Consider the following 21739-nt stretch of genomic DNA (forward strand, 5'->3'; position numbering starts at 1 on the left):
TAAATTTGTACATCTCTAAAATATTAAAATTTTTTCAAAACAATATAGTAAGTTAAATTAAATTTAAATAATTCTCTTGCACCATTGCTGCAAGGAATGAAATTTGAATTTAACATTCTCTATTCGTAAAAAGCAAATTTAAAGTTAATTAAAAATTTTAAATGAAATTGAATTACAAATAAATGATTAATTATTGCTGCAAACTAATCTACAATATCATTTAAATACTGAGAGCATATGTAAATCAAGTGCAAGTAATTTCTCAAAATTCCACTGTTTAAATTTCTTTTTAGTCATTCACAACATTTGGTTTTGATTTTTTCTTTTTACCCTTGCCTACATGGATGACGAAACACAAATTGAATAATTGAAGAGTTAGGTTTGGAGGCAACTTCACCTTGATAAGTCTGTCTTCTACCTGCTCAACAATTATTCACTTAAGCATTTTTATAAATTTTTAGGATTAAAAAATTTATTGGAATTATGTATTCATAGAGTTTGATATTTACATATGCTCTCAGAATTTAAATGATATTGTAGATTAGTTCGCAGCAATAATTAATCATCAATTTCATTTAAAATTTAATTAACTTTAAATTTGCTTTTTACGAATAGAGAATGTTTGTTAAATTCTAAAATATGAATGTATACTTTACTAAAATTACTTGGAATTTCAATCAAAATAAACATCATATAATTTTAAAATAACAAATGAAATTATATAGAAACATTTTATTACCAAAATTAATATGTTTTTAAATAGTCGAATTATTGAAAACTAGATGTGTAGCAACATATTTACTACTACTTTGTATGATAAAATATAAGGTGTTTCATATTGAATGGGACAAAAGGAAAGCATATCTGTGAATGCTGCAATTACTTTCTTTTTTGATAAATAAAATTTACAATGAAACTATAGTTATCGAAGTTTCTATAAATTCTATAGATGTTCTATGCCCCTGCGGAGACAGCAAATATCGGTGGTATTCCACTTCCTGCCACATTCATGATATTGTTTATTAATAATTCAAGCACTTCAGTTATCCACTGCTTCACTTGCTGTAAGTCATGGGAAAAAAGACACAAACACTTTGTCTTTAACAAAACTCTGCAAGAAAAATCATTAGATGTTAGATCTGGGGATCGCAGTGGCATATCATTTGACCCAGCATGGCCAATCAAGTGTTGGAGTAAATTATCGTTCAGGTATTTGGCGTATGTTTTTATTTATTGTATTTGCAGGCATATAAGACTCACTTTTTTTCTTTGAAAATAGATCTAAAAAACGGGGTGCGTCTTATACATCGATACTCAGTTCCTCTATTTAAATAATTTCCTCTATTCAAAGTTATGCAATTTTTTTTGGGGCGGGGTTTCCTTGCGAAGTGTGGGAATACTACAGTTACGTAGAGTTCAGTGAATGTGCATGCGCTGTCATCAACGATCACAGCTGGGTTCGTTTAAACTTTTAAGTCTGTGAAATTTCTACTTTTCAGTTATCTTAAATCTATTGGCAAGTTATGGCTAAAAAACAATATTCGTATTGCTATAGCATGGGTTACAAGTTATGTGTGATTGCATATGCTAAAGAACATGGAAACTGGGCTGCAGAGAGGCATTCCGGGCCATCCCCAAATAAGAAAATCATAAGAACTTGGCAGAATCAGGAAGAGGATCTAAAAAAAAAGCAAATCACAGTAAGGAGAACTTACGAAAGGCAATTTTACTATAAAACTTAAATTTTAAACTATAAAAAAGTGGGACTTCAAGTCTCTACAAAAATGATTATTCATCAAGTGAAAGCAATAGTGACTGATAGATTGCCGATTTTATATTATGGAGTTCAAAATTCATGAAGAGAAACCAGCTATGTATGAGGACTAAAACGAAAATATGGCAAAAAAAAGTCAAGAAAAGTATGAAGGAAAAATTGGTGAATTTCATTGATTCATCATTAATGCACAAAAACAAGAAAGTTTATCCTTCAAAAATGTGTATAAAAGAGGAGGTGTGTGTCTTATAGACCAGTGCATCTAATACACCAGCAAATACGATAAATGTGGTGTACTGTCTTGCTGCAGAATGAAGCCAGGAACAACTTCCTTCAACTGAGGGAACAAACATTCATTTGGATATCTTGGTAAATGCACCCATTCATTAATTTTTATACAAAGAAAAAAGGAACAAAAACATAACTGTTGGAAATCGAGCAGAAAATGTTCGCCTTTGGGAAATCACTTACGTTCCATTACACATGTAGATTTTCTGTGCCCCAAAATTGTAAATTATTATGTTTAACTTTGCCAGAAATGTGAAAAGGAGTTTAAACACAAGTCTGCTCGAGAAACCATCTACCTTCAATTTATTTTGCAAATTCTGCTAGAAAGCTTTATACAAAGACTTGTTGAAAGGTTTTAATGACTGTACCATCTTAAAGGTGTATGGCCAGAATGGTAGATGTTTTCATAACATGGGCCACACCGTTACAGACACACATTGAATTCAAAACCCGCACGTGTTGATTTTGTGAGACTTTGTAAAACATTTCACAATTTTTTTCAACCACTTCATTTTGGGCTGGTTTACTTACACGAGCAGCCTGTTCGATGCTGTGATAGTATGGTTTGGTGCAAAAATGTCTTGGCATGGTCTTGGGTGAACGATGTTTTGGCATATTCCCACACAGTATGCTTTCTCCTGCATGGATATCGTCATCTTGATTATCAGTGATTTTGTAACCAGAAGATTTTTCACCATTGCCAGATGAAACTTGTATAACTGTAGTTTCAAAATTAATTTATTTCAGCTTAATAAATCAATTACGTAATTTGTACTTTGCTATTCCTGTTGTACCAATCAATACAAAACACCCTGAATAATGAGGTGCCATATACGTATCTTTTTATCTTTATCCTGGTTCATAGTAATAGTAAAGTATTTTTCCTTTACATGATGGACAACCTCATTTAAATGTTGTTTTACTAATGCGTAACGGGCAGTTTCAAAAAAAAAAGGGAAAAAAAAAAATTTTTCCTCAGTAGCAGTTGGAAGTTACTGAAATAGAAAAGTAAAATGGGATATCTCAGATTAGGTAAAGGCTGAAATTTGGCCAGTGGGGGAAAAATGTTATCTGTAGAGTAGAAGAAACAATGAAGTCTGCTAACCAGACAGGTTTTCTAATGGAACATGCTTCATTTCTTTGCCACATAAGAAGGTTATTTTAACTGGGTTTTACTCCTTAGAACTGAATGGCATTTTAATGTTCAAGATTTTTTTCCTTTAGAAAAAATGAAAAGCTACATCTATTGTAAAACTATTATTAGAAAATGTTAGTTATTCAAAATAAGTAACTGAAATTAATATGTAGTCATTCTTATTTTTTATTATATACAGTCAGCTCCTGATTATAGGATGTGGTTTAACCAGGCCTTCTCTAAAAACAAAGCTTATTTGCAGCAGAATGATGGAAAATTTTTTATCTGAAACTGTTACCTAAAATAGCATTTCCTAAAACTGTGTTCCATGACAAATTCTGAAACTGAGGTTAGAGAACAACAAAACATTAAGTAAAACAACTGTAAAAAAATTTAAAGAGAAACACAATAAAGTAGCTTAAATGCATTTCTGTTTGTGTTTCTATTCTGTGCTCAGAAGTAAAGAAATGTTTCATTGTAATTTTAGTATTTTAAAGTTGTTAGTTTTCTTCCCTTTTTTTTTTTTTTAAACTTATAAGTAAATATAAAATTTTTACTGATAACTGTAGTATTTTTACCATTAAAAGCACTATTTAAAAATTAAATTTTGCAGTTTTTGCTATAATGGAGATATACAGAATATTCTGCATTAAAAGAGATTAGATTTGACTTTCTCCTACCTGAGATAATGTTTTAAATGAAAAAGGTTTAAAAATAAAGTTTATAGAGAAATATTACAACATTTACAGTTAATTCTTAGTCAGTATTCTTAGATTCAATATCCTTTCATGATGACAGTTAAGCCAATTGATATTGAGCACAGCTGATTGAGAACAAAAATTATTGATTTGGCAACCAACTGACAGTGCCCCCCCCCTCCCTCCCCCAAAAACCTTGAAGAATGAATTAATCCAAATTGATCAAAACTGATAAAGTTTGAGTTATCCGTGGATTAAAGAAACGATATAGTCCAGGTTGAACAATAAAAAATATATTGGGAATATTAGGTTACATGGGAACAAGCAACCACAGCAATGCACATCAGATAGGGACTGAAATGACAACAAAAAAACTACTGTTGCCAATTTTCATAAAGTAAATATTGGGACTGGCAGATATACACATATTTTTAACACGCAACAATGTAGCTGCTATTACATGCATAAACACTATCGACCTCTATTTATGAATTACATCATTAAATGAACACATATTAAGTTATACTAGGAAACACAATGTTTACATGAAAACAATTAAGAAAAATTTGTATCTAGGCTTCTTTCTGAAATACACAGTCACTATCATAATGGTTTATGTTCCGTCATAAACTTCAAAGGAGATCATTTTTACATGCAAGTCCCGGCATAGTTCATGTCAAGTTTTTTCGAGGTCTGCTTAGTTAAGAGATCAGCGAGATTGTCACTGGATGGCACATGATCAAATATAATCACATTTTTGTTCACTAGGTCTCTCAGAAAATGAAATTTAATATCGATGTGCTTACTTCTTTCAGAAGTAACATGGTTCTTGGCTAAGAAGATTGCTCCCTGGTTGTCGACTAGCACTTTTTGAGGTGAAGCAGCTAATTCACTACAGATTTCCTTGGCAGCGTGACACATTGCCACATACTCTGCTTCTGTCGACGATAAAGCTGTTGTGGATTGCTTCTAGCTCGACCATGAGATTGGAGTACCTGCGAGTAGCATTATATAACCACTAGATTTACGGTCAGTTCTGTCACATCCCCAGTCAGCATCTGAGTAGACTTGAAGTGGCTCACCTGTCTTCTGGAATCTCAACTTTCTGTGTTGTGTTCCCTTTAGGTATCTTAGAATGTGCTCCACACCTCTCCAGTGTGTTTTTCATTAAATTGGCTCATGTAGGTGGAAGAATAAGCCATGTCTGGACGAGTACCACAGGTCAGATAAAGGAGACTTCCTATAGCTTGTCTGTAAGGGATTTCCTTGCTGTTTTCTTTGATTTCTACCCACTGTTGTTCATCTACCTTCTTATATTTTATGCTGGGGTCCAGTGGCGTGGTTGCACATTTTGCTTCAGTCATTTTAAATGTTTCTAGGATTTCCGATACATAAACGATTTGATCTAGTGTGTATGATCCATTTTCTTCTTTGCATATTTGCATGGATAAGATCTGGCTTGCAGGACCTAGGTCCTTGACACTGAATTTTATCTTAATGCTTCCCTTGAATTCATTTATCTCTGGCATGTTTCCAACTATCAGGAGGTCGTCAACATAAACTCCAATTATAATGTTCTTCTTATGACAAAAATAAATACAAGGTTCTGCACTTGATCTTTTCAATCCATACTGGATCAGGAAGTCGTTCAAGCAAGTATTCCATGCACGTCCTGATTATCGAAGACCATAAATGCTTTTCTTCAGGTGGCAGACAAGGTGTTCTTTCCCTTTCTCAATGCAGCCATATAAATGTCCTCTTTTAGGATTCCATTAAGGTATGCAGTTGTCATATCCATTTGGTGAACCTCTAGGTTTTTCTCTGCAGCTACGGCAAGCAGTAACCTTATAGATTTAAGTTTGATGACTGGTGAAAAGATGTCTTGAAAGTCCACTACAGGTATTTGCAGATAGCCTTTTGCTACCAATCTGGCTTTGAACTTTGCTTTGTTCCCAATCTCGTCTTTTTTCTTACGAAACAACCATCTGGATGGTATTACTTTAGCTCCTTGTGGTTTCGTAGTTAGTTCCTAGGTTTGAGCCTGAGTGAGGTTTTGAATTTCTTCCTCCATGGCTTTCAAGCACATGTCAGCTTCAGGTGATTTCAGGACATCTTTTAGAGTTACTGGATCCTTTTCTTCAGATTGTTGTATTTCTTGGGCATCGTACAGATAAAAATCTTCGAAATGTTTAGGAATTTTGGTTTTTCTTTTTTTACCTCTCTCACTCCCATGGGTAGGGTTTCTGGCTGCTGCCTCGACTTCAGGGTCTAGGTTGTTAGCAATGTCTTGTATCTCTGTAACTGATTGGCCTTCATCTTCGTAATCTGGTGTATTTCCAAGCTGCATGTCTGTGCATCTTTCGAAATTTTGGTCAGTAGGATCTGTATTTAGACGTTCGGTTTCATCCAAGTCATTTACTTCAGGAGTTACGTGATCGAGAGATGAGTCACAAGCTTCTGTTTCAAGTAGGTCCAAGGGATATTCTGATTCAAAGTCTTCAATTTTAAGAGTAGCTTCTTCTGCAAGATTGTCACACTTGCTTAGTTTTAAGGAGAAAACATTTTCTTCAAAAATGACATCTGTGCTGACAAAAAAATGTTTCTTCTTCATGTCATACAATTTGTAGCCTTTAACACCTTTAGTATATTCCACAAAAACACATTCTGTAGCTTTGGGATCAAGTTTGCTTCCTCTTGTGAGCGAACATGACTCCAGGCTCTGCATCCGAAAACTCTGAGGTGGTCTGTTTTGCTTCCAGACCTGACCATCTTTCTTCTGGAATATCGCCATCAATTGCCATAGATGGGCACTTGTTGTGGAGATAGACTGCAGTGGCCATTGTTTCAGCCCAAAATCTATGATCTGCTCCGGACTTGATAAGTAAACATCTTGTCATGTTTATCAATGTTTGGTTCAGACTTGGCATGTTCAGACATATCAATGTTTGGTTCAGACCTGAATACAGACTTGGCAAGGTTCATTTACTAATACTGTTGATTTCGGGTTTCTGCCGATGGGGACAATATTTTTTGTTGTATAAAAATGTGGATGACCAAGTCGGCACTTTCAGTTTTCGTAGCGTAGGCAGTTGCCATCTTTTCTTCGATTATGTATAGTCTTCCTTTTTTCTCACCAGATAAAAGAGTATCTCCATTCTTACCAATCACTTTGGCTTTTCCTTCAGCAAATTCTACTTTTAAGCCTCTTTCTTCAATTCTACCAATGGATAATAGATTTTCTCCTAGTTCTGGAACATATAAGACATTTTCAATAGTGACGTTTTTTTCTCCATCTTCTTCTCCAACAAAAAATGATATATTTACAATTCCAGTGACCTTTATTCTTTCTGAATTAGCAACTTCAACTTCAGATGTGTACTTTTTAAGGTCTGAGAATTTTCTTTTATCAAAGGTCATGTGTTCTGTAGCTCCACTGTCTAAAATCCACAGATTACTTTTTCTTCGTTTGCCAGAAGTGCAATGTTTGTCTTGAGGTCAACTGCAGTTTTGGTTCTGATATTTGCCCTCTTGACAAATTTTAGATATGTGCCCCCACTGGCCACAGCTGAAGCATTTAGTACTTCTTCCTCTGTTAGTTTCTTCTTCATTTGGCCTTTTAGCTGCATACTTCTTCATGGGTTTTCCAAATGCAGGCTTCTTCTGGTTGGTGGCAAAAGCTTTAGTGTGAAGAGCTTGTTCTTCATGATGCACTTAGGCTGAACTCTCATTTCTAATTATACGTTTCTCTTCTACAAGTAGCCTTGGTTTCACGATCGTAGTTGTCTAATTTGCTTCATCTTTTTCCAAACTTAGGATGAGCGATTCATAACTTCTAGGCAGTCCCAATGAGCATCACTAGGGCCACTTCTCTATCTGTGAATGTATATCCACCATTAGCTAATTTTCTGTGTAAGTCCATTAATCTTGCTAGATAGGATTGGACGGACTCATTTGGCTTCATATTTATGTTAAAGAATTCTCTCACAAGTTGCAGTACATGAAGCAGACCGAATTTTGTATGCATTTCTTTTAAACAGTTCCAGGCATCTCTGGCTCTAATAAATCTCTGATATCATCTAGAAATGTATCTTCAACTATGAGGAATAATAGGGTAAGAGCTTCATCATTCTTTTTCCTCTCCGCTTCATTCATTTCTATTCCATATCCGGCTTCCACTGCTTCCCAACATCTCTTCTGCACCAGCATGGCACGCGAACGGATACACCATGTGTGAAAATTATCGCCATTTAGTTTCGGCATTTTATAATCTTCAGATGTCATTCTTCAAGTAAATGTATCGAGCTAAATTCACAAAAAATATTTTTCTTTGCTTCGTCAAAGGATGATTATCCGCTCACTTCAGATTCACAACGTGGTTAGGCTTTGGTGCGATCTTCAATCCTTAATCATAATGGCGTTTCCTTTTGAGCTTTTCGTGCTGATAACGTGATAAAGTTTGAGTTATTCGTGGAGTAAAGAAACGACATAGTCCAGGTTGAACAATAAAAAATATATTGGGAATATTAGGTTACATGGGAACAAGCAACCACAGCAATGCACACCAGATAGGGACTGAAATGACAACAAAAACTACTGTTGCCAATTTTCATAAAGTAAATATTGGGACTGGCACATATACACATATTTTTAACAAAAACAAGTTACTAATATTTTACTTCCTTTTGAGACAAGTAATAGTATGAGGCAGTTTTTTTTACATTATGTTGCAACAAAATCCAAATATAAAACCCATTTGATGCTGCATCTGCTATAAGAATTCAGGTTTCTATCATTGTGTTTGACATTAATAAAAGAATTTGTAATTTGTTAAGTTTAGATGCCATTTTTCTAAAATTAAAAATTTATAAACATTTATAGGTATGATATAAAAGTTGAAATAAATATTTATTTTGTTTATCTATATTTGTTATCATTCATTATCATTGTTGAAAACCTTAGTTTGGTTCAAATCCTGCAGGTGTTTTCGTGGTCTTCACGAAAGTCCTCCACGAAGGCATCCCTTCCCTTAAGCAGATAGCCCTCGAGTGCTTTGCCTTAATCAAATAAATCAAACCAAACCTAAATTTACTCTAGTGTTCCTTAAAACTTTAGAACCTAAAAAATGTTTCACAATCAAAAATGTCTAGGAAACACTAATATGAAACAAGGGAAATGCAAGAAGGAACAGAAAAATGTATAGGATAATAGAAGTCATAGTAGATGATTTCATAATATTTGGAAATTTTTATCCACAACAGTGTGTGATCTAATTGCATATAATTGTGACTACATAAATGAAAAAACTACTATTAAAAGTTTGGAATTTTTAAGGTTTGAACTCATTCAGATTGTTCAAAAATCTTTTGTAAATATTATTCTTTACTACCATTTATAACTAGACTATTCCTAATAGTGTTAATTCTTCTGTTGTTTACAGTGTCTTCTTTGTATTCTGAATACTAATTTAATTTACATGGCCAAATTAATTTATCCTTCATATTAAAATATAATAATATTGAAACTGCTTGAAAATATAGTGAAATTGTTCGTAGTCCTTTTTTGTTAATTATAATATGTTTTACTCCTTTTTCCTCTGTTTTTTACTTGCCTTTTGATTAATCCTGATTTTGAGCTAATCATGGACTTGCCATGGTATTGCTGCTGTTAATCTGCATTTCACTATATTACATATTCTTGACACCATAAATATCCTGCAAGTTATATTTGAAAGAAAATGTGGTGTTCATAATAAAATTAAAATATCAGCAGGTTTTTCTTAACCAAATATCAGTTAGCAAATTAGAAGTGCAAACTTGTTATCCAGAAAATCATAAAATAACAACAGCAGCTGTAGATACTTGAAGTCAGAAAGAATTACTTTTATTGTTTATTCTACAGAGAAGACAATCAGTGTTATTAAAGCAAAGCTGGAGATTCTATGAATAATTTTAGTATTTGATCAGATTTAAAGAACAAACAGAATAATTGTACTAAAGAAAAAAGCTGTTTGGACAGCTGCAAGCCACAAATAATACTGAAAATGCAAGTCAAGAAGACAACACAATGATTACATTACAACAGCTTTATTTAGATTACAAAAGTCAAATTCTTCAACATCAAAGCACAACAAGACAGAGCTGTATAAACTGTTGATAACAAAAGAATCTTGAACTGTACCTCAAGAATAGAACTTCAGCAGAAATTCATGAAGGTGAATTAAATGAAAGGTGTTCCGTAAGCTTTAATAATTTGACTCCACCGATCTTCTGTGTAGTCTATTCACTATTTTACATATTTCTTTGACTGCACACAAACATTAAATGCCATTTTTCTCGGCATCATGTCTTTTAGGTTACTCTCCAATAGTTACCCTTCCTGAATTAATTTGCATGAAGCTTTCTTCAAGTTTAAATGTGCAATTATCTTTTGTCATTCAAAAGATTTTAAAAAAAATCGTACATATTTATTTTACTGATTCTAATTTTTAAGATTATTAATATTTTATTGATACTTGAAAATTACAATAACCAATTTAAAAGTTTGATTTGTATTCTAGGTTAACTTCATTTTATTTTCTTATTTTTTTATTGTAATATTCAGAGATTTTTTAACTTGCTTTAGTACCAAAATATATCTAATATATATATATATGCGATTCCTGAGGTTATTAGTTATTTGAAAAATTATTATTGCATATAACAGGACAACGAAAAAAATAGTTTTTTTATATTGCATAAATAAAGATTATTAATAGACCATAATTACACAGACCAAATTTTCAGGAACACCAAAGTTTTATATAAGAAAAAGAAATTTTAAAGTGGAATTATAATATCTGCAGGAAAGAGAAATAACAACATTTTCTAATATGAAGTTTTTTTTTTATTTTTATTTATTTATTTATTTTTTATTCTAAAAGCACAGACCATTTAAATAAGTAGAAATTAATGTTACGTACAGTCCTTAGGTTTTTTTTGGAATTGATTTTTGGTCCTTAAAAGTCCTTAATTTCCGCCAAAATCGGCAGATGGTCCTTAATTTTAATGATCTGAAATTTCTGTCTTTTTTTTTACGACTGCCATTTTGAGTGTGATTTAGCATTTTGGAGAAATATTTTTGGTCCTTAATTTTAATGATCTGAAATTTCTGTCTTTTTTTTTTTTTTTTTACGACTGCCATTTTGAGTGTGATTTAGCATTTTGGAGAAATATTTTTGCCAATTCACTGAAAAATATGGTTATCTTTTGAATGGGTTATAATTTGTTCCTATTTCTAATATAAATGGTGGGATACTCGAGTTTCCGAGCAAGAATGAAACATAAGCATTTTGAAATTATTTCATTTTTTCTAATCTCTTGACTTTTCACTAGACACTAGTATGGAAAATATCAAAAATACTTCTAATCTTATCATATGGACAGGCATTATAAAAAGGAGTGTTTTTATTAATAAAGAAATTGAAAACTGACAATTTAAAAGATTTATGTAATATGTCTTAATACATCACATGCAGGGCTGGTGCTAAGCATTTAGCCACCTGATGCAGTCTCTGTTGATCCTAAATTCTGCTGTCTGGTGCCTTTCTAAATTCTGCTTCCAATGCCTGTTCTAAATTCTTAGTTTTCCATTTCTAGATTTTGTTGCTCGGTGTGTCACTAAAATATAAAAATGCCACACCAGCTCTGTATTCGGACTTCACCATATATATAATTCATATTACTTAAGAAATATAATTAGCAGGTTTTTATATACATTCTAAGTGCATTTATTTTTTTTCGAATAACAGAAAGCTTTAATTAAATCCAAAAATTCTAAAAGGAAACTTGGAAGAATGAAACTGAATACAAAAAGAGAAAGGAAATTATTCTTCAAAGATATGTACAGTTATTATTATGTAAATTACTCAATTGTTTATAATTTCAGCCCTTGCTATAATTTCCCATTTCTGTTTCCTCAGCAGAATGCAAATCACATAGACAGTTTTTAAACTGAGGTTATTGGAGTGTAAGACAAGAGTGTGTTTTTGACCTCCACTTGCTCCCTGCATTAGTTTCTGCTAGCTCTGATAATTTGTAATTATTCGTCTTTGCATTACCGCTGTCGACATTTGAATTTGTTATGATGATTTACTGAGCTAGCTTAAATTAAAATTAAATTGTATTATAAGGTATTTCTCCCGCCTTCGTAGTGTAGTGGTCAGCACACTGGGTGCGTATTCAGACGTCCGTAGTTTGAGTCCTGGCGAGGGCACTGCCCATTTTTCATTATATGTATGTATGTGAAGGTAATTTTCATTTTACCCAAAATCTGGGAGCAAGTAAGTGCTTCAGAAGGTCTGTAGCAATGGCGCTGTGTGAAGCTTTATCTTTTAGGAAGTTGAGACTAAGCTGTGTTTAAGATATAGAAGGGAAGAAGTTATATATGAATATTTCATTATCGTCAGAATCTAAGAAACAGCTTTTGAAATCAGGTTTTTAACACTTAGCCCACAAGGACGTTAGCCGAAATCTCTTTTATACTATGTTTAATATACTATACTTTACTGTATTACTATACTTTACTGTATTTAATATCTATAATATACTATACTATACTTTACTGTAATATTATGTTTAATATACTATACTTTACTGTATTTAATATCTCCTTTATACTATTATGTACGTTTATACTATTACGTACACCACACTCCCTAAATTTGCTTTTCAGAATACTTGCTTTCTAAGAAACTAATTGTTTGATATCTTTTTCCACTGAGAAAGGATTTTCTGTCATTGACAGTGATTAAGCCTTTCAAAAATGTTCCTCTTGCTATCATAAATGACCCTCAGCTATTAAAAATAATCCTAACAACCTTTTCATCATAGCATATCATCTTTCTTTTATTTACAAAATTGCTCGGATTCTCCACAAAGACAATTTTGAAGTTATTTTTGCAACCATCAATAAATTTGTTGTCCAATTATTAAATATCCCATCCCTGATTTTAATTCTTATGGAATTTTAGCTTATCACGCTTTGTCATGTCAGTGTGGTTTGAAATATACCGGCAGACTGAAAGAGCATTGAAAATACTCCTCAGGGAACAGAAATCTTACGTACGAACAGGAGAAATAAACAAAATTTTGTTAGCTAATCACAAATGGACAATTTTAATTTTTTTTTCGGTTTTTATCTACATGTGCACGTTGTTAGCTAAACGTACTATGGGTTAAATATGCTGCTGGCTAGTCTTGTTGGTTAAATATACTGTCGGCTTAATGCCCCGTCGGCTAACTGCTGTCGGCCAAGTGTCCATGACCGTTTGAAATCTACACCTACTATATTTACTTGTGTCTAGTTCGATGGCTTTGACTACTGGGGTTAGTTTGGGGAAAGCATTGCTTTGCTTCATCCTTTGTTAATTCTAAATTCGTTATTAGTATTCCTTGAATTTACACCAACCTAGACACATTTTGAAAACTAAAAGCAATAAATGCTATATTCATTTTTCGCTATTTTTCATAAAAAGTCATATATGAGTTTCTTTTCGCGAGTAAAACAGGTACTAATGTAGACATTTTCTAAAGTCAGTGGCATGAAACAAATCTCTTAAAGAATATTTTTATAAACTGCAAACGATTCTGCCCATTAAAATTGATCCTAATGCATGTCTTTGTAATATATTTTGGCAAATTAAGCATACTTTGAAATGTTCTATCAATAGATAAAATGGCAGAAGAAAACGACTGAATGAAATCTTAATTACCTTATGATAGACAGAAGAATAAATGAACATGAATCAAAACAGTAACTCTGTTTTCAGATAATTTGACAGAAGCTAATTAAGATCAAGTTCATTCATCATAAGTACGGATTAAGGTAAAAAATTATTAATATTATATTTATTATATTTGATTCATGTTCATTAATTCAGAAGAATAAATGAACATAAATCAAAACAGTAACTCTGTTTTCAGATAATTTGATGAAAGTTAATTAGATCAAGTTCATTCATCATAAGTAGGTATTAAGGTAAAAATTTATTATGATATTATAATACTGGGAAGTAGCAATTTCACTGTCTTAGATCTGTCACTTGTTTTTTGACTAACTTTTGACCCCCTGAATCCAAAAAAACCACAGTTTTTGGCAGTTAACGTCAACCTTTTAAGCTACAGGAAACCCTCTCTTTGTCTCAAAAGTTATTCAAAATATGCACGTAAAGGAAAATAAAGGGAAAAACTTAACAAATATACTGTTTACAATGAATAGTTTTATTTATACAAAGGCTATATATAGTTACTGCAATTTAAATTTTGTTCATACGAATAGTAAAGTTTTTTTTACCAAACAGAACATGCATATTAAGGTAAAAATTTTCCCTTATGGCTTTTTATGGAATGTTTAATCTGTGGACATACTCGCATGATGCGTCAACAATAGTCAACCATCACATGTACATCTCATCTTGCTTGGTACCGTGCCTCCATAACCTTCAAATCTTGGTGAAATCGATCACCCTTCTTATCACTGACTGCATCAAGATTGTTCGGGAATTTATCAAGATGGCTATATAAAAAAATGCAATTTGATTGATGCTGATATTGCAACCAAGGATTTAAACTTCAAATTAACCAAGGATCTAAAACTTCCTGGACTGTTTCGTTATAATTCTGTGCTCGTGTCTTTCCCAGAAAGTCTTTGAAAATGTTTTTGAATGCCAACAAAGCATTCTTTTGAAGTTCTGTCATTGTTTTGATGAAATGTTCATCTTTAACCGCTTCCCTTATAAATTTTTTTGAAGAAAATTGCAAAAATCATCACATTTTTTTATTTTATTATTAAATACAACAAAACGAAATAAATCAAAATATGTAGGTTTTTAAGTTGAATTTTTAATTTTTTTGAAGGTGTAAAAGCATTTATTTTTAATATTAGTTTACTATCCCGAGTTATCTCGGGCAAACGAAAATAAATAAATTTTAATCTTTGTATGATTGTTTTTGAAACAAGGGACAACACAGAGTGATACCTGACGTTCTAAACTGGTATCTGGTCTCTTTTCTTACTGGCTTACCGCTGGAATCTCTTTCACGGGAGCACAGAGTACACTGTCTCGTTGGATTTGATTTCCCCCTCCCATCTCTTCATAATCACTATTTGAAAAATCATCGCTTTCGCTATGTTGCATAATCGACATTATTTTATTTTTTTCCCAACGCATGCATCCTTCTTTATACATTACTAATCCACAAGCCAACGTATACTATACAATAGGGAAACACGTGACCAGTCCCTCCAAAAGAACCGCGCAACCAACAAAATTTGGCAAACTGCCAATCAAAGCTAAATATTTCCTTTCATTTCCTCCAGACCGAGTAAAACCGTGATAAAAGAAATCGTACTAACAATTTCTGCTTCGCCCAAGTTTTCTCGGGATAATAATTAACGGCAATATATACGAACCCGAGATAACTCGGGATAATCAGGCAAGCGGTTAAGGAGCTGCTGAATCTGTGGACCATCAAATACATCGGCCTTTATGTTTTTCAATTGACAGGCTAGGAAATGTGAAAGGAGGAGATACTTGAAAAGTAGACTATTTTAAGGTTAATACGGATGATCCATTGGTGCATGTGATATTGCAAAAATCACTGTTTATATCTTCATATTCTTTTTACAAGCGAACTGAAATGCCTATTTAGACTGTAGCAAATATACTTTTCTATTGTGGAGGAAGATATACTTCAAGTTCCATTTTGAGCTATCGATGAACATTGAGTTGCATTATAGATTAAAATTTTCAACACTTCCATTAAACCATGTACGTTATGGCAATATACAAATCCATCATCACCTGGAAAGTATTCCAGAAATGCACTTTCTCTTGATCGAAAATAGGATACCTTAGTTACTTTTATAAGCAAGTTTCTCTCGTGCTCTCTTGATGCTAACAGCTTTGAAATGTTTTTCAATAGTCCCAAGTCTCATGCCGAATCATTGAGCTTTTGCCGGTCAAATCCGTTACGAAAGGAATCATCTTCAATTTCAAAACCTTCTTCGTTAGGATCAATTCGATATTCACCAGAATCGTATTCCTGTATTTCCAAAGAAAGTAATTCTTTGAAAACGGGCACTGGGAGTTCAGCGTAGTGAAGTACTGGAGGCATAGCTGATGATAAACTAGGATGTCCTATTTTACATTTGTTTTTCATGTTATATCCTGACGTTTTCACTGTACAAAAGTAATAATCATTGGAGTGATCTATGGGCTCTTGCCAGAATCATATGTATACGAAATGGAAATTTAGAACGTATTCCCTTCATCCACATCCTTGAACTCTCGAAGCATAATTTTCGTTATATTTTAGAATTTGGATGATATTAAAATTTCATTACTTGAAAAAGTGTAGGATAAATACATAGGGTGCCCACTAAAGTCCGGTTTTCTCCTTAAATTTCACACCAGATTTTACAAAATTTAATATTTAGGCATAATACGAGTTGTAAAATTGAAATATGAAAAGAATTGGAATGTCATTTCAGAAAAAGTCCAATTTTGTATCAAAATACCTATATTAGAACAGTGCTACATTTAAATCCAATATATATCCTACGTTGCGCTTTTGAGACATGAAAAACGTAATTTGAATTTCATCAATCCTCCCAGTAGAACGGGAGATATAGAACTGCCCCCCTTTTTGGGCACAGACATCGGAAAAAATTCCATTAAATATTTAATAAAATAAATATACAGTAATAGTGAAAACAGGAATAAATGTATCATTATATCAAAGTAGATTTGACTTATGTAGATTGTAAAAGCTGTGATATTCTAACAGTTCATTTTGTTATTGCGGAAACGTGTATGAAAAAGTATACAAAAGAACAGGCAAGCAAAACTGCATATTGTTGCTTTTGTGCACCTAAAAAATGAGTTGTTTAAGCACAACATTCAGCTGAAACGAAATTTTCTTAGTACCAACAATTGCAAAAGCAGTGTTTGTCTGTATTATTTCGTTATCTTCTAATTGGAAGAGAGGGATGCGCTCTCTGCTTATAACTCTAAATGCAGATTCAGTATATTACATACTTATACAGTCAAAAGTCGTTAATCCGGACTCGTCGGGACTTCGGCGATTCCGGATTATAGATCATCAGTTTAAATCTGGTAAGATGGCATGCAAAAATTATAAAATTAAAAATATGAAATCGTAATTTATGAAATAAAGAACAATTATGATCTAAAGGATACCAAAATTTACAAAACAAAAAGATTATTATTTATTTGTTTACTTTATTAAACATTTCTTTCAATGTAAGTTGTTTCGTTTTTTATGTGATAATATATTCTCTCTAATTCTATAAACAGACATAATTTCTTGTTCAGTTACAAAGTTCCGCTGTTCAAGTTCTATAATTGTGTCGAGAATATGGAATAATTTGTCAATCGAAATTTTTCGTTTTCAATAACCTCTGTCACTTTCTTCGCTATAGGAAGCGAATTATAATGACGATGAATTTGATTTAAATCACATCAAAGACGGCGTACATCGAGATGAAATACTACATTTAGAAAGGAATTATAAGCCAAATAAAATAAAAACATCTGCGCTGAAGATCAGGATAGTGCTGACAGATCAACTTCCAATTCATTGTGCGCCACAGCGTTAAAGATAAACAAAGGATATGCCTTTATCCATTTTTTGCAGCAATTCCACTTTTTGTTTAATGGACTTCGAAACATACTTTCGCTTTGTAGATCCTTTACATATTAGTAAATATATATCAGAAATTCTATTTGACATAATCGAAAGTTCAAGCTTACTTTTATAAAATTGCTCTAACAGTCTGCAAAAAATAATACGCCGAATCCAATTCGAAGATTAAGAAACAACGCAATCTGCAACAATCACTGAATTAGGTAATTTTAGCTTAGCTTAAACCGTCTGTTATACATTAACCGCGCATTCGTAAACGTATTTTGCGCATGCGCAGAAAGTTTGTAGCTTTGAGGTCCGGATTATGGGTGTCCGAATTAACGACTTTTGACTGTATATGAATAGAGATTATGAATGTGAAGTGTAGTACCCTGCGGTTGTACAGAGTATACGAGGATAATCGATACAGAAAATAGTTCAATGAGTGTTGGAATCAGGTATTTCTAACAGTCGAAAATTGATTCTTCAGTCATGTAATAATATCTAGATGTCGTAAGAGATTCAATTTTTATCAAGAGTTTACCTGTGCAAAATGGCATAAGGTTAAAAAAAAAAAAAAAAAAGTTTTTGCTAAAATTATTCGTTACAAGTACTTGTTGTCTATCTAAAATTTAGAAAATTAAACTGCGGGCACTTTAAAATGGTTTCACAGGCACCGTGTTACCGACCTTTATTCTAGATGAATACGAGTTTTAGCCTTTTCCATTGTTATCCTTTATTTTGTCGCGCCACTGTACTTTTCAAGGAAGTTACTTAAATGTATTACGCAATTTGGAAAATTTTGTGAAAAAATGGGTGATTTATTCTTTTTGTTGACTTAGTCTTTCAAATGAAAATTTCGTGTTTTTACTCTGTTGTAGCGTTAAGTATGAGCCAGTTTCATTTAGAAAATCCTCCATGAAGGCATCGTTTTGTTTCGGCAGATAAATTCTTACTTGCATTGCCTTAGTGAGTTAATCAACTAGTCAGGTCTTTATAAAGCTGCTGTTGTTGAAAGAGTTGTAATGCTTAAGTTTAGTAGAATACAGAAATGGTATACATCTTATGTTATGGAAATATTATGAGTTTAAATCCGTAGTGAATTAAATAAAGAGCGAGCGAGTTGTATTTCTGTTGTTATCCGTTTATGTTTTGTTTTGTTGTTATTATTGTTTTCGAGTTATTGTTTTTATATTTCATGGAAGAATGGTTGCTAGAGCCTCAAAGAGACTTGATTTCTTATTAAACAAAGCTCGAAGTAGTAAAGTATTACTGTAAAAAGTATTTATCTGGTGTCCTTTATATTTTACCATCTTAATTTGAAAAATGACAAAACGTTAAGACTTCTGAGAAAAGATGCAATGCACCTTACTTTTTTTTTAATGCTTAAGTATCAGAATTTAGTATACACATGCATTGTAACTTGTTGAGATTAAGCGACTGATTTTCTAGATAGAAGTTTGTCAGATTAAAGCTTGAGATAAATATTATAACCTGTTCCATTTCGGATGATTTAAATGTCTAGACTTTAGATTTATTTTATGCATCATATGTTTGTTGGAGAATCATTTTGGTTTTTTTTTTTTTTTTTTTTTTTTTTTTTTTTTTTTTTAGATCAGTTTATTTTTTACCTTGTTTTTACTTTTTGTGGTTTATGGATTAAAGCAATGCTTGTAAAGAGTTTGTACCTAAAAGGGTGGGGGAATCCTTCTATTCTTTATTTTTACAATCTCTACATATAATAAAGAAAGAGTCTGTGTGTGTGTCTTTTGTTTGTGCTGCGAGTAAACTAATAGGCCCAGGGCTAAGACATTTGGTACATAGGTGCATCTAGACAAGAGCCAGTGCACCTAAGCAATTTTTTCGAAATTTGAATAAGATATTTTAAAAATCTTTTTTGATGAAATTGTATCATTTTGAATAGTTTCATTCTTTTAGAAATGTGGTTTTGGGAACAGTTTCTCATTTAATTATTTATATTCTGGACTGCTGACTGTTGAAAATATGAAATAAAATATTATTAATTATGCATGCAACACGCATGTAGCAATCTTATTCTGATGTGCATGTGTCTTGTGAGGCACAACAGAAAGAATATTTCCCCCCTCTCTTTATTAGCTAATGGCAAAGTGGTTTGTATATGAATTATGTCATCCACAAAGCACAATTTTTGATTGGTTATTGCTTTCTGTTGATAGTTTCATTCTTTTGAAATGTGGTTTTGGGAGCAGTTTTTCATTTATTACTTTGGATACTGGACTGCTAACTGTTTTCTCTTGAAAATGAGATTTATTAGCACTAGTATAAAAATGATGGTTCACCTGCACGGGGTGTGAGGTGTAGGTGTGGTCAATGACGTCACACAGAGGGCGGGGCCAAAGGCAACGTCATCACACTAGGAGGCGTGGTCACGAGTGGAGTTGAGTTGTTCGTAGACTACTGATTGAGTTGTAGACCTCCTCCTTTTCATTTAAAGTTAGTTTTTTTTAAATTGGCAACGGGAAATATTTTCTGCATCTTAATTTGAATTTTACAGATAACTGAGTCCCTGATACCGGAAGTTTACCGAAAAATGTGTACTTTTTCCCATGATGCCTTTCGAAATCGCTGATGCAATGTAAGGTTACCAGAATAAATTTTAGAGCCAAGTGCACTGTTCAAAAGTAGCCAAGCTTTTGTTCAATCTGTCTTTGTTCGTAGTCGTATTATTAATATTAGGTCGTTCGCGTCGTGAATACGAGTCGGAAGTTTACCACAAAGTTGACCCTTTTAAAATAGAAAAATTAAAAGTTAGATGTATAGAAAGGCCAATAGGTTCGTAGGCATAATTATTCCTATTATGTAAAAGAGCTGCTTTGAGGAAAACTGTGAGAGAGAAAAAATTTTAAATTGATGATGCTTAGTGAATTGAAACTAGTGCCATATTTATTCTCATTATTCAAAACTGCTTTAGGAAAGATTTTAAATGAAGTATGCTATAAAATTAAATATGTTATTAATCTGTTGCTTTAATAGTTCATTAATACTCTTAATTCAGTTTTGTTCATCAGGCTTTTGTAATATTTAAATTAAACTGTATATTTTTATTAAACCAAATAAATATATATTAATATCTTAAAACTGTTAAAAAATAAACTTAAAAAAGTTACAATAACATTTTTTTTAATATCATTTGTTAATTTGTTGTCCCAAGTAAAACTGAGAATGACTAAAAACTTTAAAATGTTCTGGTTATAAACCCATTTTATACCGTAAATCAAAATATTGTATTAAGAAAATACAAAATTTGAGAACAACCTTTAACAGAAAATTTAAATAAAACTCTACTTTTGAACATTGCTGTCTAAAAAAAATTTTTTTTTTTGGGCTCCTGTGTCAGATTCCCAAAAAATTAATAGTTTTATTTAAAATCTCTGCCGATTTATGCATTGTCATAAGAGTTATCATAAAGTCATGCATAATTTTGCATAACATCTGTATATATGCACAGAATAAACGACTTCTTTTCCAAAAGGAATTTTTTGAATGATTTCTGTACATACATATGTATTTATCTCACATAACTAAAAAAGATTAGCCGTAGAATGTTTGTTGTATATGGGACTGCTATAGTTGTGCATCTCTCTTTTTATTGTAATTGCCAGAACCAAATGTGTATATATATATACACACACACACACCTTTACCTAGCATTAATTTTCACAATCATTGGCCCTAGTCGTCTATACTCCCAATTATCATTGAAATGCTTTAAATGATGAAAATAGTTGTGTTTTATCAATGTAAAACTTTTTTTTAAAATTATTTTGACAAATAACGAAATCTATTTTAATGCGATCTCCAGCTTCCTTATGTCTGCAAAAATATCTGGGACATTTTTATACTCATTATAAAAAATGAAATTATGAGAAGTTTGACTCCCATGTGACAAAGACTGAGCAGTGTTTTAAATTTCAAAATCTGCAGTTTTTGTATAATTTAATAAGTAATGTGATGTGCACATCAGATTTTGCATATGTATTTTAGAATTTTATACTCTTTAATTTACATCTAGTAATAATGTATTAGATTGAATTAAATTTTATAATATATGTTTCTGGTGTTATTTTTATTTTAATGTTTGAATTTGTGTTGAGTCAGAATACATACGTGTGAGCATCTC

Source organism: Stegodyphus dumicola, chromosome 6 (genome assembly GCF_044657685.1).
Source record: "Stegodyphus dumicola isolate Sdum_Otavi_A_Nest chromosome 6, ASM4465768v1".
Taxonomy (NCBI): Eukaryota; Metazoa; Arthropoda; class Arachnida; order Araneae; family Eresidae; genus Stegodyphus; species Stegodyphus dumicola.